Below are 16,616 nucleotides of genomic sequence, written 5' to 3'. Positions count from 1 at the left end.
TTAGTACGGGTCTACAGAGTCTCATTATACAGATTGGACTCATAGCGAACCTTCTGTTTTCAGCCTCCCAAGTGCTGGGATTACAGGCGAGCACCACTACGTCCAGTCTCAGTGGCCATCTCAGTGTACCAGGGATCAAACGACTCTTAAACTTGAAAACTAACTGCTTGAAAAATGTTCTGAGGTGTACCATGTTGTGCATGCAAAGGGGACAGGATAGGGATCCTAGAGGATGCCTGCGCCTATACTGGCCAGTAACAGCCTGAAGCCTTCAGAAGTTGGGATGTGTTTCAAATGGGTGGACAGGCCAGGTACTGTGGTTATGCCTATAATCTCAACATTCTGGGAGGCTGAGGCAGGAGGATTGCAATATTTCTTGTCCAGGCTGGGGATATAGCTCAGCAAGAAGACTATGGGTTCAAACCCTGGTACCACAATAAATAAATAAGTAAATGTGGACAGTGACCCTAAACCAAAGGAACTGCAAAAACAGCAAACCCATCACTGAATAGCAATTAGGTCAGGGCAGAGAAAAGGGGCCAGAGAGTCCTGGAGCAAAGGGCAGTGTGGCTGGCAGGCCTGGAGAGGGCAGTCCACCCTTATACAAGCCTGTTCTGACTCTGGCCCTGCCTGCAGCAGTGAGCAAGCTCTGTGCTTCACCCCAGGGACCCGTGGAACATCAGCCAGAGGGATCCAGGCACAGCTTGTACATTTGCAACTGCCAGAGGACCCAGGTAGTTACCCAGCGCAGGGGCCTGGCAGTCTTTGCATCTCACCCACACTTTGACCACTTTCCTGCTGGTGCTTTACAGTGCAGCCCCAGATGAAGCCTGTAGCTACCTGATTCTTTCACCCTGGGTCTTTGTCCTAACCTGTGCAGGAGCCATGTGGCTTACGTTGCCAGGTATACTTGTGCATTTATTGTGCTGAGTGCTCAGTCAACTAAAACAAGTCTGTGTGTGTTCCCAGCTCTTCCAGGGGCCAGGAGGCCACGGGCCCATGGGTGCATATTCTGAAGGGAACTCCTAAGCACAATCTTGTGCTCTCTCACCAGACAAGCCAGTGGATCACTTCCAGTTCAACAGCTACCTGACCCAGCCCAGCTTCTGCCCTGCCACCTTGGTGGGTCTGAGTCCATGTTGCCATCATTCATCCTGGCCCTACACCTCTCTTCTTCCTCCTCCTGAATCCTTGGTCATCCATGCCAGGGACCTGGGTATCTCAGTCACCATACCCCACCTGTCCCCTCTTTTCCTGCTGGAACTTCTGTGGGTCTGCAGTGCACCACCCTTCACCAACTTCGTCAACCTCTACCATCCACATGATCCTCAGCCAGGCCTGCCTGTCTCTGTAGCTCCACCCCTGTGGAGCTCCCTTCTGATTCACTGTGACAAGGGTGACCTTTTCTCTCACCCCACTTCTCCTTGCCTCACTCACCCCTTCTCTTAAGGCTCAGCTTAGAAATCATTTCAGGACTCTGTCTCCTGCTTGCCCAGGTAGCATACAGATACCTCCACTGTGTGCTCCTGTCCCCTGTGAAAGTGGCCTGGTCTCTGCAGTCCTGTATCAAAGCTCTGGGAAGTGTCCACCTCCTCAGGGCACCAGGAGCTCCTGGAAAGAAGGATCTGCACAAGGTCCCTTGCAGGGTCCTGGCTGGCAGGGGCAGGTGCTCCACAGATGGAGCTGTGAGCAGAGGTTGGTCTATGATGCCTCTGGCCAGAGAGAAGTCTAAAGATGAATCTAAACTGGTGGCAACGTCTACTTCTGACCAATGAGTTTCACAGAGATTTTCCTTTCTCCAGGTGAAATAATTTGGAAGGAAATCCTGGAACATCACAATCTGGAGCAGCAGCTTGTCTATGCAGATCAATGCTCAGTGCCTTACTGAATGCTGGGGCCCGGGTTGGTTCTCTTTGGCCAGCGCTCAGGGGAGACTGGGGTGCCCACAGTCATCCCACACCTGCCACCTGGCTTGGGAGACTTTAGGACACACTCACTCACTCTCTTTAAGATCCCAGCAAGACACTGCTTCAAGAGGACTCTACCCTGGCATGGAAGCCATAGCCCACTCGCTCTCCCACATGGGTTGCATGGATCTCTTCAGCAAATCCCTGGTATGGAGAGCTAGCAGGATTCTGCCTGGCTGGAGTGGGAACCATGGGAGAGGACAGTGAGCTGCCCACACGGACCTCTGTCCCTGCTGTACATGCTAGGCTCCTAGGCACTACCCATGGGTCCTGTTCCTGCTGGAGGAGTGCAGGGTGAGAAGAGTCTCCCACAACTCCTTAGACACCAGCAGTCTCTGGTTGGTACCAAGGTCCTTGAAGAAGGTCTAGGCCAAATTTTTGAGGCTACCTGCATGTCACCCCAGAGTCTTGGAGCAGATCCACTGTCTCCCTCCCTCGTTCATCACTGTGGCCTGAGGTCACCACCCTGGCCCTGGGCCACAATCCTTACCTGAGCTCCTGCCCTACCTTGGCACTGTTCTTCCAACTCCAATCTTAGCCACAGCCCCAAACCCAAATGTCCAGTATCTGTTGAGTCCCTCTGTGCTCCACCCCTGCAGTAATGCAACATACCACCACCACCACCAGCGCCACCACTACCAGCATGGTGCTGTCACTACTGGAAGCCAAGCCGTTTGATCCTGGTGGGTTGGGAGTGCCTCAGCACCCTTGTCAGCCTGTGGCTGAGTCTAGGCTGTGCCCCCACATTTGCGGAGGAAAAGAACAGTGACCAGCTAAGGAATGAGAACCCTGAAGCCTTAAAGGATGAGGTGGGGTGGACTATGCAGGCTGAGGCCTGGGATGACACTTTAGGAGAATGGACTGTGGAGGAGACAGTCTGTTGGCTACCTCAAAAGAGCACTTGCCTGTGTCACACAGGTACTGGAGCTCTGCTATGGTCAGAGGAGGATGTGTCCCACTTCCTCACAGGGTTCCTGAGAGAAGTTCTTCAACATTCTGCCCTCTGTCTCCCCCCCCACCCCGTGTGGCTTGCTCCAACACCGACTGATCAAGCTGGGTATACTGTTGGCTGGGACAGAGCTTTTGGGGGGCGGGGAGAGAGTCCTCTTCATCTGCCCCATGTCCCTTTTACTCCAACAGTGACCCCACAGACCCTTCTAGGTCAGTCCTCCCAGTCTCCCAGGCTTGGTCTTTTTGCCTCTCCTGGATGGTCATAGGCTTGTTTCTGGTGCCCATGCAGTTAAGGATGGGACCCAAGGTGGCTGGAAGCCCCAGGGTTAAGGGGCTTAATGATGCCACAACAGGGATGTTCTGAGCTGAGACAGCCCGAAGTGTCCCAACCCTTCCTCCCAAGATTCAAGGCCTTTTACAGCTACTCTAGGTCCCCAGCCCAGAGCTTCTCACCAGCCTCCATGCCAGATGCTGCCATGGGCCTTGCCTTGTGTGGGGTCCTCACATCTACACACAGAAGCTGCTGCTGCCAGAAACACAAAGGAGGGGACTGCTGCTGCTGGGTGGTTTCAAAAGCTCTGTGGTTAATTATTTTGTCTCAGGGAAATGAAAGGAGGGTAAACAAATAACACACGTTAATTAGTCTGATCTACACTTTCCCCAGTAAAAGAAGCATTAAACAGCAGAAGCTAGCAACTTCTTAGAGAAACCTTGAGACCTCAGGGTGGCAGAGGCAGGATGTGGCTTTCAGGGTTCTGGGGCATGGAGCAGCTGGGTGCTCAGCCAGACCTGTGCCTGGCTCCTTTCTCTGGCCTTCAATGCTGGGGATGGGGGAGGGCAGGTAGGGGCTGTTGTAGGTGGGCAATTCTGTCTCAGTTCTGTCTCCTTTCCTCTCTCCTGAATGCCTCTGGGCTGGAGCTTTGCCAAGCAGAGTCCATCATGAATGCCTTTGATGGGGTCAGTAGGTACCTCCTGAGGTACCATCCACAGTGTGAGCCAGAGCCATAGCCTTCACTAACTTGTCCCTCTGTCCTTCAGCGAGAACTGGACTTAGCCAAGGAGCCAAGTCAGACAGAGGGAGCACGGAATACCATGCTTCACAGGTAGAGGGAGCCAACATAACCTTACATCCACTTGGGAGAGGAAGAGGTAGACAAATCCTGGTTAGGATCCAAGAGGTCATAGCCCCTGCTGTTTCCAGGAAGGCGTGGGGCACTGACAACAAGCAGAACCATGACGTGGCTGCTGCTTCCAGTGAAGCTGTTAACACCAATACACCTGGCTACCACTCTGTGATCTGCAGGCATGGGAAGGCTGGACTGCGGCTGCTGAGTCTGAGTCACCTGAGCTGAGTGCGGCTCTTCACCTGACACTCTGGTTGGTGGGTGGGTGGGGAGCAGGGACCAGCTGATCTGCCTTCGCCAGGGCAGGACTGGGTGGGCAGGACTGCTGCCACAGGACATCAGTTAGCACAGGCTCAGTATCTGCTCTGGGAGATTAGGACCTGGCTGCACAGTGGCTCCAAGGTGGGCATTCACTTTGACTTTGAATTTATTCTCCAGTGGGAAAGCAGATAAGCCAGAGCAGTTACACTGGCTGAGGTGAGCCGTGGGCTCCATGTGGAGGATCCCACTGTCCTCGAGGGATCACTGAGCTTTAGGAAGCTTCTACACAGCTGATGAGGGTTGGGAGTTGCCCCGTGTGGGAGGTAGGGCTTGTCTTTCATCACTACTCTTTCCTCTAGCCCTCAGGCCTGCTGAGCCTTCTCTTCCCAGTAGCGTGAGAGCCAACTCTCCTCCAAGGTCTCTTTGTGTCCACAGCCTCATATCTAAACAGAACCTGGCCCCGTAGACTGTGCTAAACCAATTACTCAAATGTGCCTGCATCCACCACATTGAGATCAAGCCAGCCCATTCTGCCTAGATGCCTGCCACAGAGGAGTTGGCATGACAACATGAGCTTGGAGTGGCTGAAACTTGGAGCCAGCTCCCCACCAGGAGGACAGAAAGACTCATGCCTTTCTGAGAAGGGAGGGCCAGATGAACCAAGGCTGATCACTGCAAGCCACATCCCAGAGAGAATTGGGGTCGGGACTCTGGCGTGAGTACATGGGCTGCGGCAGTGACTCCCACAGGCATAGGTGCACCAGGCAAATACCTATCCATCCTCCCATTCAAAGCACTCCCTCCCTGCTCCTCTCCCAGGGAAGGTCAGTGAGTGAGGCCAGGTCCAGCAGCACCACAGCACCCTCACCACAAGCTGGATGGGCATCTAGGCTCTCTCTGGAACTCTTCCTATAACTCTCAGGAAGGAAGTATTTATTTCCTCTGAAATGGAGTTTACACTGAGATCCTGAGGCTTCCAGGGCCTTCCTTGAAAATGAACCCAATTCAGAGGAAAACTGACCTTACGGCTACAAGGGGAGAGGCCAAGGTTGGTGACATACTTGAGCTCTAATCTCACTATGCCTGAAGCTATACAACCTGCAGACTTTCTAATTAATGATTCAGTAAATCCCTTTTCCTTTGCGCTACTTTGCATGCGTTTTTGTCACTTGCCACCAAAGGCATCTTATCACATATACACAACAGGGATGTGATCCTTCCCCAGCTTCGTTGTACTCCACTCTCCTCTGTGCACACCTCCTGGGCTCCTCCTGGGCTGCCCACTGGGGAGAGTGGAGTCTCCCTCCTGAGCCCTGAGAGCCCCACAGGACCCGTGTGCCATAGGAGTTTCCTCCGAGGAGTAATGTGAGCAGAAAGGGTCTACAGCACAAACTCTTCTGTCAGCTGTGCAGGGTCAGGCCTTGTTGCTCTACAGGCAGATGCTGCTGACCTGAGGCTCTGTGTCTGGGTTTCCTTTTGAGGTAATCATACTCAATACTGTCTTTGAGTGGCTGAATGTGCGCATATGCAGTGCTTACTACAGTGCCTGCCTCATCTCTACCATTATTAGTTACTGCTACTTCTGGGTACTCCCTAGCTGCAAAATCCCTCAAGAGGGCTAGGGGTGGAGCTTAGCGTGAGGGCCAGTGCTTAGCAGTCTTGAGGCCCCAGGTTCTATCCCCAGCATGCTCCCCCTCCCCAACAAGGGCCCTTGAGATACAGCTAAAGGCTTCAAAGTTTCCTCATGTGGCTGGTAGCTTTACAAAGGTACCTTGCCCTCCCAGATGAAGGACCAGGACAGCATAGGAGACTTCAGGGTCACCTCCTGGCAGAAGCTGAGTATAATCCTTTTGTTGTGGGCTGTGTATACAAGCCCAAGTCACAGGCCTCTGAAGGAGCCACATACCAGCAAAGGAGCCATAAAATTTTCAAAAAGAGACTTTTCCATGGGAGCTATTAATGAGTCACGTAGTTTCTGAGAATAGGAGCAGACTGTGAGCAGCTCCAGGTGCTCTTACCCAGCCAGCCTCGGTATTTCCATGTCAGAACTTGGAAGGCCCAGATGAAGCCGAATGGTGTGTGACTGTAAAGCAAATTTCAAGCTCGACTGGTGCAGCCTGTGGCACCTTGGCATGTGAAATAGCAGGCTTCCGAGCCAGGCTGCTTAGCTGCAGTATGTGGGCTATGGCTCTGAGAGGAAGGCTCCCTTACGGGGTGGGGTACTCCCCACTACTGCCTGCTCCTCCAGACTGGTCTCTTGGTGACCAAAGGGTCTGTTAAGGAGAAGCCCAGGTAGTGGCTGGAACCTAAGTCTATGCCTGAGCCACCATCCCAAGTCACACCTTCCCTTGCTCCTGAGGACTCTCACATTATTCAAGAACCTGCCTGTACCAGATCCACCAGCCTAGAGTCTACTGGAGCTCTTGCCAGTCCTGTGCCCCAGTAGGGCCATGCCTGGGAGAGCAGAGGAAGCTGTGGTGAAGGCTTCCTCTATGATGAAGGTGGGGTCTGAGTCCTCTACTGTGCCTACAAGGCCTTTTCCAAAGAAGGCATCAATGGTAGAACCAGACCAGATCTGACTCAGGAGGCCATGTGCCAACAGCTGACATCTATGGGCCCTGGATGTCTGATCTCAAGTGCTCCGAGTCTGACTGGGTGCTACAGTCTGTCTGAGCTGGGCCTTGCTCATAGCCACAGGTAGCAGATCCCTAGCAAGTTATGTTGTGCACTTCAGGTGAGTTCTGTGGTGTCCACTGTATGAGAGGCGCTGCCCAGTCTGCCAAGTGCCAAGGAAATGCCCCTGGCCCACAGTGTGCCCTAAAATGCCAGCACTGTCTCTACCCATATGAGATCCTGACCCATAGGGACAGAGACCCAAGGGATCTCATTTCTCTCAGGCCTGCTGTTAAGGCCTCTGTCTCAGCCGATTCCCCGCTTCTGTGACACAAAGGCTGACGTCAAAGTCCATGAGACAAACATGGGTTAGAGCACACTTTGCTAAGGAAGGAACGACAGTACACTTTCTGTGGGAGGAGACTCCTAAACACAAGGCCACACAAATGCTAGGATTTAGCAGACCCTGTGTTCATTTGTCTAGGTTCCAAGTACAGCATTTCCTCCTGGAATGGCTTGGCTGACTGAGCTGTGTGTGGGCATTTCAAGGCACCAGAGAACACAGATGAAGACAACAAATCTTCCTAAAACAGAACAGACTTGCTCACATTCTTCCGAAGGGAATCATTTCACACCCAGATTGACGTTTTCTATGCAAAGAACATTTAGCAAACTGAGTCCTTCAGGAGAATTTATGCAGGGAGTAAAAAAGCAAATGAAAATGAGTAAATAAAATCAGACATGAGCGTGTCACCAGCTTTCCTTGTAGCCCCGGGCAGCTGGCCCTGAGGGCTGGGCTTTCTGCACTGAGGCCGGGTCTTACTCCCTGCTAAGGACCCAGGCCCTTGACTGGGGACTTTTGGGAACCTCTTGACCCTAGCCCACTCCTATATTCACGGCCCCCCTCCTCTGATGTGGCACCAAAGCAGACCTGGCTCCAAGTGAAGCAGCCAGAGAGCCCTCTCCCTTGGTGATGCCCGGCTCAGGCCAGAGCCTGGGGAGTCCTCTGACCCTCCTCTGAGCCTGTCCAGGGCATCCAGGATGTGTACAACTGGGAGGGCTTTGCAGACGGCCCACAAAGCTGAGGCTCAGAGCTTTATTTGTTCAAGACTGTGAGCCAGTTATTTGTCCACATCAAAGACTAGCGGGGAAGGGATTATGAGACTTTGTAGTTCCTCAAGTTCCTTCTAAGTTCTGCCACCAAAGGTATGTTTCTTAGCACCAAGTTAGGGTCCAAATAGTGCCTCCCCTCTGGTGGTGGGAACACTGTCTGCAGCTGCCTTTGGCTGTTGAATCCGGCGCCTCACAAACTCTTGGCTGTGGTTGTGGCAGCTCTGTGCATGCAGGCTGCTACCGCTGACAGCAATACCGATTCCCTCAGAAATAACTACCTAAAAGTTCTCCCTCGGCCACACTAGCTGGCATTTCAGATGGTGGCTGCTCCATCTGTGGAGGCCCAGGGTGAGAAGACACAGAGCAGGGCCCTTCCAGCCCGCATGCAGTGGGAGTAAGAAGACCTTTGCTTATGAGTACAGCACAACCCATCCCATCCTGGCCAGTGCAGCAAGACGTCTGGTTTGCTGTGCAACTGGCCCATTTACTTGATGCCAGAACCAAGCAGTATGGATGAACAGCTTTTGGTTTCCAGGAATGCAGCCAGATCTACCCTCCAGACACTGGCCTCTTTTATCTTCATGTTGCTGGCTATAACGATGTTCCATTGCCCTGGTCCAGGCCAGGTGGAAGGCTCACTCCTCACCCCCTTAGTGTGGGGACTGAAAAGTCCATTTTTGCTATGTGCGCAGTTCCTGAGAGCATGAGGCCTCACAGCAGCTGAGCCTTAATCTTTTAATTTTGAGTAGAAACTTTTTGCAGAGAGAGGCAGCTGCTGTGATGACACAGGTAGAAAGTAAATCCACAGAGCCAGAGAAGCAAATTGGTCGGAGGTCCCTGTGAAGGACTGCTGGTAGGGTTGGTCCTGGGGGCAGGGCCAGGTCTGCAGGACATGGGCAGGAGCAGGGCTGGGGCTCCTCTGAGGTGGATATGGTAGAGGCAGAGCCAGGAGCCTATGCTGAACCAGTGTGGTCAGACACCACCAGGCTGATGGGAGCATGCAAGTGAGGGGCAGAGCTAGGGAGGCTGGGGGTGCCCAAGTCAGACAGAGCTGACAGCGTAGGGCCTAGGAGTTTCCGGTGGCAGAGTCTGCCTTCTTGGTGTGTATACTGAAGGCACAGGTATCCTGTAAGGGTGTGGTGACAGGAGGGTGAGTGCTATGTGACAAACAGTGAGCAAAGGGCAAGGCAGGCAGACTGGAGGGACCCAGAGGATGAGCACAAGATAGGGGCAGCCACGCAGGAAGTCCTGCGCTCCAGGTCACACCCTTGATGACCACCTCGACCACCCAATCCTTGCCTGCAGGCAAGGAGGAGATGTAGAGGGACAGTCCCCAACACGGGCCCGAGGCGGTCCCAATGCTCTCATTTGGTTTCCCCGAGTTGGTTTCCTCACTTAGACACAGACAGCAATGTGTATACTACGCAGCCTGAGAGCCTCCAGGAATCCTGCTCACCCAGAGCACGCAGGTCATGTCCATTCTGCACTCCTGGCAGGTGGGGGAACCTTCAGCTGGTAAACCAGACTGAGGCTGCACCCCCATTCTGAGGGAGAAGGTAGGTATGGCGTTTCAGAGGAACTTGGGGTAAATTTGGGAAAGAAGATGTCTAGAATAGAGGTCAGCATCAAAGAGGAAACAGTTCATGCAGTTTCAGTCAGATTATTATTATTATTATTATTTTGTGGAACCAGGGATTGAACTCAGGCCCTTGCACTTGCCAGGGAAACGCTTATTCCACTGAGCCATCTCCCCGGCCCAGTCAGATTATTATTGAATTTTTTTTTTTTTGTACCAGGAATCAAATTCAGGGCCTTGTGCTTGCCAGGTAGGCATTTTTCTGCTGAGCTACATCCCTGGCACCAGATTATTTTTAAAAATGAGATCAGGGTGAGGGATATAACTTAGTGGTAGAGTGCTTATCTAGCATACATGAGGCTCTGGGTTCAAGTCCCAGAACTACCACCATCACGATCACCCACAACAAAAAGAAATATAAGAGAAATAAACAGACCCAATAGGTGGTTTAAAGGTGCTTTTTTCTCAGTTTCCCCATTCTTCCCTCTATTCTGGGTCTCCATCCTTGCTCCCCTCCTGCTCTGGCGTCTGCTGCTTCTGTCTCTTCCTCCCCTACCCACCATCTAGGAGCTGCACTTGCCCCCTTTATCCTTCTCTTCCAGTTGATCCTTCCTGAGACATTAGTTCCCAAGGTGACAGCCTACATGGGTACCTTCTGACTTCCAAGCCAGCATATCTACATCTTCCCCTAGATGCCCATCTTTGCTCCTCTTCCCCCACATCCTCAACACTAGCTTTTCCCCAAGTGCCTCCTGGGGTCTAGACCCCCTCCCTCCCTGTGTCCTTTCTCCAGCCCATAGTTCTGCTTTTCTAGCCCCTTGGATCTATTCCCATGGCCACTCCCACTGGGAACTGTAATCGGCTGCACCTGGCCACTCTCCTGTCACACCTGCCACCTGGGACCATTCTACACTGCATACCAGACCACATTGCTCCCCAGGAAACCCTTTAGTAGCTCCCACTGACCCCCCCCCCCATAGCCTCAGCAAAGCTTGGGATTCGGGGCCACAGGGGTGGCCTCCTCATCATACTCCAGTTGGTCCTCACTCTTGGCCTAGGCCTTTTGGCCTGCCTCAAACAGTTTCTGTCTTGGTGGCTGGTTATTTCTGGGCATGTGTTGCATACGTTTGCTGTCAACACACAAGCAAGGACCAGCTCCTGTCACATAGATCTGACATTTTCAGATTTATCAAGCTGAGAACAGGACTGAGAGGAGACTTAAACCATCACTCCAAGCAAAAGGAGCAGGGGCTAAGTGCTGCTCTGTGAGTTGTCTCTGCTCTCGATGGCCCAGGTAGCCTCCAGGAATTGGGAGAGAGGTGCTCCCCCACCCCCACCCTAACCTTCCTTTCCTCTGGGAATGAGGGTGTTGTTTTCTCTGAATCTTGCTTCCAAGCCGCTGTATTTTATTCCATGACTGCATGATGATACCTGCTACCTGACTGACAAGTGACAACCCTGCTCCCTGCTGATGCCAGCCACACCCTGAGTGGCTTCAGCAAGCCTGCTGTGCTTGGTTGGGACCTAACGCTCATCCCTCCCTCCCTGTCACTTTCCCTACTGTGGGGTAGGGGCACAGCCAAGAATCAGTCTGTGCCAAATCACGAGGAAGACTGGAAATACACACAAAAGCAGAAGTGATGGATTTATCTTCCAGAACCGTGGTGTGGATGTAGCACACCACTGGGGGGATAACTGGACAGGGCAAAACCAACCCGAGTGGGTACAACTGGCTCTACCATAGAATGCAGAAACTGAGGCTCAAAGAAGTAAATAATAATAGCTGAAAAGTGCCACCAAGTCACCTCACTCCAATTATCCTTTCCTTTCTACCTTTCTCATCAGGCTTAAATATAAATAACTGGAAAAAAAATTAAAAAATGTGCCACCAAGCAGTATCCACCAGCACTACTTGCCTCCAAGCAGGTTTTGGGGAACAGGTTTTGGGGAACCCTGGCTCCTTGCCCTTTCCCTCAACTTTCACAACACAGGATCACTACTCCTCTGTTTTGGTCCCTTGAACCAAAGCACATTTGTCACCTGCTGAGCCCTCAGAATATCCCAAGGATCATCCTCCCATCCTGCAGGTCCTGGCCTACCCATCTCTTCTTTGGTTCTTCCATTTGGTTACCACCACCTTGGACCCCCAGAGCTCCCTGCAGCCAGTCTGGCAGTCTTCCAGGCAGGCCTGAAAACATTCAGTTTGTGAATGTTTGGGAAAGAATGGGTTCTTATAAAGGTCCTGCTGTTCTGGCTTCTAAGATTCCTGTCAAGGAGTCACTGTGTTCTTAGTTTCTGCTTTTAATCTCAAGTATGTCATCATTTGAATTATTTTTTTTTGAGATGGATTCAAGAAAATTAGTAAATCTTAAAGCTTCTGATATATATTGCCAAACTGCTTTCCACCAAGGTTTGTCCATTTAGTGATTTTTTTTTTTTTTTGGAGACAGGGTGTCTTTATCTAGTTCAGACTGACCTTGAACTCACTATGTAGGCCAGGCTGAGGCAACCCTCCTGCCTCAGCCTCCCTAGTGCTGAGATTACAGGTGTACGTGCCACCACATCTGACTAGTGATTATTGGACAATATCCTTACCAGCTCTGGGGCTTGGCATTAAAATTTTTTCTTGTATAGTTTAACGGGCAATGATGTCTGGTTGCATTTTCCAGGATACTCACTCTGTATCCTTCACTCGGCTCGTGCCCCTTGGCTCACTCCTTTTCCTGGGTTCTGAAGGAGTGTGGCTTTCTCTCAGCTGAGCGATTGCGGACACACCCCCTGGGGCTGATACTCTGCTCTAGAGTGCTTCCCCACAGCTGTGGATTTCAAACTTTAGAACCAAGCAGCAGAAATTTTTCTTAACCGTTTTCTCAGAGCACCGAATAGCCCTTAAGGGGAGGCCTAAGGCAACACCCCTTGTCCCTCCCCTGCACCCCTCCCTGTGCTTCCAGAAGCTCCAGTCTTACCTGAGGAGGAGCCACTCAGACCTTGTTGCCCTTCCTTCAGAAGATGGGAAGTCGAGACAGTCGGGACCTGAAAGGAAATGAAAAGTTCACAGAGCTGACCGAACAATCTCCGGAACTCAATTTACTGGGCAGCCAGAACAGGTGAGCCAGATACAAAGGCCAAGGAGCCCCACCTGCCCGGAGGCGATGCCACACCCTCCGCTGCAGTCGCCGGGGCCGGGGTGTGGGCCCCGTCCGCAGACCAAGTGCAGGCGCACGGGGGAGGGCGGGGGTGTGCGGAGGGGGGGGGGCAGGGGGGGGGCTCCGAGCGTGGACGGACGAGCCCTCCTCTCGGGAGGGCATCGGGTAGAGAATTCAGAGTCCGGCCAGGCCTGGGGTTGATCTGACAGGCAAAGCCAGAGCTATCTGAGCGCTTTCCTGCTCGCAAAGATATGGGAGTTGGGGTGGGAGCCGAACGGGGTTGGGGGGAACCCGTGTCTCCCGAGACGGGGGTGGGTTGGGGGAGGAGGCTGCGTCTCGAGGAAGAACCAGAGGGATTTGGCAGCGGTAAGGTGGGGGTAGGCAGGCTGGCGGAGAGGAGGGTAGGCTCAGAGGGGACACTTCGTGAACCTCTTAGAGGAGCTTTGGAGGTGACTGTTGGGAAGGCACACGTATGAACGGAGGCCTTAGGACCCGATGCCACAGGTTCCCTGAACTCGACCCAACGGAGGGGCCCTGGCACTACACCTAGGGGCAATTGCCTTGCACACTTGGGGCCCAGTCCCTGCAGCAGGCCCCGCCCCACCAGTGCCCAAGCCGGGCCTCAGGTGCTGGCCCCGCCCCCTGATCCCTAGCCCGCGGCGGACCGCAGGCCACGCCCCTGGCCTCGGGGCGTCTCGGCTCTTTAGTCCCGCCCCCTGGCCCAGCCCGTGGAGGGGAGAGGGGGTAGAGGGGAGGACGGATGGGGGAGGGGAGGAGGACGGCGGGAGGGGGGCAGGAGGGGCCCCCCCCAACTGCCGGGTCGAATCTTGGGTTAGAAGCAATCTGGATTTCAAATTCAACTCCCGTCCAGCTCATCGCTCACAGCTGTTTGCGCCTTCCCCTTCTGGAGCTAGTTCCACTGCCTGGCTCAAAGTCCTTTACCATCCCATATCCAGAGTAAGGCTACCGTACTCCCCAGACCACCTCGGAACCACATCTGTCTTTTCATAGAGTTATTTTGCAAATCATCCAAACTAAGTGCTTCAAAAGAAGCTAAAATCTAGGTTCCCATTTAGTCTCTGTCTCCTGGCCAGAGGTCCAGCAGAAGCTCTGGCAGCGTGTGTCCTCTCACAAGGGTTTGCTCCCTTCTCAGTAGGTATCCACATAGAGAAGATCTGGGCTCCTGTGACCAGTGGCTGGCAGTCCTGGGCAGTTTCTTAACCTCTGAATCCCCAAACCGCCACCCCACAACACGGGTTCAGCAAAGGGCTTTTGGATGACCATGGTCAGCATCCAATGGTGTTCCTAGGTCACAGTGAGAAAGGAGCCAGAGCCCATTAGTCCATGTGATACTCAAAATGATCAGATGGCCCTAGTCTGCGTGGAGACACCCTAGCATCTCCCCTCTGAGCTCCATACCTGGAAGGTGTCCTTACCCTGCCCCCTCATATCCCTGGGAATCCAGTCTGCTGGGAAGTCAGAAGGTCGCCTGCTGTCCCAGCTTCCGATAGAGGTCCTACCCATGTCCCTGGGAAGCTGGCCTCATCCTTACTAAACACACAACCCACATGCATGTCTGGCTCTCCCTGTCTTCTGGGCTGGAAGCTAAAGAGTCTCTGAAAGTGGACATAGGAGGCAGGCCCCCTGAGACATCTCCCAGTCCCCAATGGCCCACTCTCAGAAGTCTGTCAAGCAGTTTTTGGCCTGACAATTCCCTAACTCACCCCCCCAGCTGCACAGCTCCCCCACTCACTTTAAAACTCTTGGGAGAAATCCACTGCTTGTATTTTCAAAACAGAATTAAATGACAGGAACTGACTAATTAAGGAGGGGTTCCTGAAGGGAAATGGAATCTCCTGTACCTTGACATTATGGGTCCTTTTTTTTTCTCAGGTCGGATCATTGCTATTCTGAGCCAGACCTTGTTTTGAAATATGCACTCCCTTGTCCTTTCACAAACTACAGCCTTTTTCTATCTTTGACAATCAAATCAAATCAAGTCAGGGATTAGAAATAGGAAAAATCCAATCAAAGCTTTCCTCTGCCAGCTACACATCTCAATATACTCCCGGTCAAGTAGAACCAGCTCGCGCCACAACTCTGCTCAGCAGCATCATTCAGAACGCACCAGTCGGAAGTGGTGAAACAGAAGGACCTTTCATCCCCGGCTGAGCTGGGCCTGCTGCGCTGCTCTCCTGGCTCCTGCTTTCCTGGCTCCGGAAGCTGCCTGTGCTCTGTCGGAGTTGGGCCTCTGACTTAAATAGGCAGTGGGAGTGGGGCAGGGCAGGCTTGGGGGGGCCATGGAAAGTGGGCCTTTTATGCAGTACAGCAGCACAGTGTCTGCAGAGCCAGCAGCAGTGGTCCTCAGCGAGCGCCTGCCCGGCTGCCTGTCCACCAGGAGGCCTCAAGCCCACAGGCCCGCAGACCGCAGACAGGCACCTCAAGTGACCCTTATGGAAATGCAGCACCAAATGACACCATGTCCCCGCGTGTACTGAGTGCTGGTAGGTTCCTGAATGCTCACTCTTCTGCAGGAAAGAACCAGCCATATACTTGAAAATACTTGAATATTTGAATGCTGTTTCCCAGAACCAGTTGCAGGACACCTCCCCAAGCCTCAGTTTCTTCTTTCTTAATGTGAAGATAATAATGACTTCATAGATACAGAAATCATGTTTGCAGAGGGTCTGTCAGACTGAAGGCTGACTTATTTATCCATATGGTCATACTAAAGCCAGATGTCTTCAGTGAGACTCCAGGCCAGAGCGATTGATGATGTACCCAAAGTTGCATGGGCATCTAGCTAAATATCAGGGTCAGATTTCATGTAGATCTAAGTTTTCCCGTCTCATGCTACAACTGAAGCTTGGGGTGAGTGGGGAGCAGCTGTTGACTTGGGAAGGAGTCATCATTAGGATCCAAACAGTAAGGGAAGGGAGAAGAAGGGCTGGATGAGCATCCAGGTGTCTGTGCATTTGGTTGAGATGTTGGGTGTGGGGTGTGCAGAAGTACCCTACAGTAACTAACAGGTAGAGATGGCCAGGGAGAGGAGCTTCCCCCTCAGACCTTGAAGGTCACCCAGGAGCGCTGGGAAGAAGTGTCTCACTTTGTTCAACTGAATCATCCTGTGAGGGGGGCATCAACCTGTGTCTCCTCCCTTTTGTAAGTGAACAGAGGTTATGTCAGCAAGAGGGGAATTCAGGCAAAGCAGTAGTTCATTTTCCATTTCTACACTTAAAAGTACACATAAATCTGCTAATAAATAATTGGAGCCAAAAAAAAATTGGGGCCACATGTAAGAATTTGTCCTTAATAGGATATGTGTACATTTTCAGTTTGATTAACAAAATGTTAACCCATTTCCCCTAAAGAAATGGTAGAATAGGGTACCTGGATCTCTGTAATAGGAATCAGAAAGGAAATTAACTTGGCCTTAAGTACTGATGATGAAGAGGCTGAGGTTACAATTACTGTGGGCCAAGTTAATCTGCCAATCATTAACTGTCATGGATTTGGGACACTTAGGTGTCTAGACGGAAATGGCAAGAGACATGGAAAGAGCAGATACTTATGAGCCCAGTCCTGGTTCAGATCTAGTCTGGGTTCAAATTTGAGCAACACTGGGTTTCATTTAGCCTCTCTGAGCCTTCTCTTGACAAGGTTGGTGGGAGAATTAGATGAGATGGTATTGGTGAAAACCCTCAGTTGTTATTCAGTGACCAGTTGTCCATTTTGGAAAGATAATTCTATAAGGAGCATGGAGTGGCCGGAGAGGAGACAAGCAGGAGGGCCAGTGCCATAGCTGAAGCAGAGATAGCAGGGAGAGAGAGAGAGAGAGAGAGAGAGAGAGAGAGAGAGAGAGAGA

General features: G+C 52.3%; 1 protein-coding gene across 2 annotated transcripts in view; it reads right to left on the bottom strand.

Annotated features, from left to right (window-relative positions):
- Smpd3 (sphingomyelin phosphodiesterase 3) overlaps positions 1-16,616 on the bottom strand; it is a 95,134-nt gene that overhangs the window by 13,008 nt on the left and 65,510 nt on the right. The window contains exons 1-2 of one of the 2 annotated variants that reach the window (XM_023709382.1): positions 14,880-14,961; positions 12,572-12,638 (exon numbers count right to left, since the gene is read on the bottom strand). The gene's annotated coding sequence lies outside the window, so the exon portion shown is untranslated. Of the gene's footprint in view, positions 1-12,571; positions 12,639-14,879; positions 14,962-16,616 lie in introns of those variants that run through there. The other variant, XM_004625834.2, reaches the window with a different exon arrangement.

This window comes from Octodon degus, unplaced genomic scaffold, assembly GCF_000260255.1.
Source record: "Octodon degus isolate 3935 unplaced genomic scaffold, OctDeg1.0 scaffold00011, whole genome shotgun sequence".
NCBI classification, from domain to species: Eukaryota; Metazoa; Chordata; class Mammalia; order Rodentia; family Octodontidae; genus Octodon; species Octodon degus.
The sequence above is the reverse complement of the archived record's forward strand: the minus strand, read 5'-3'. Positions and strand labels throughout refer to the sequence as shown.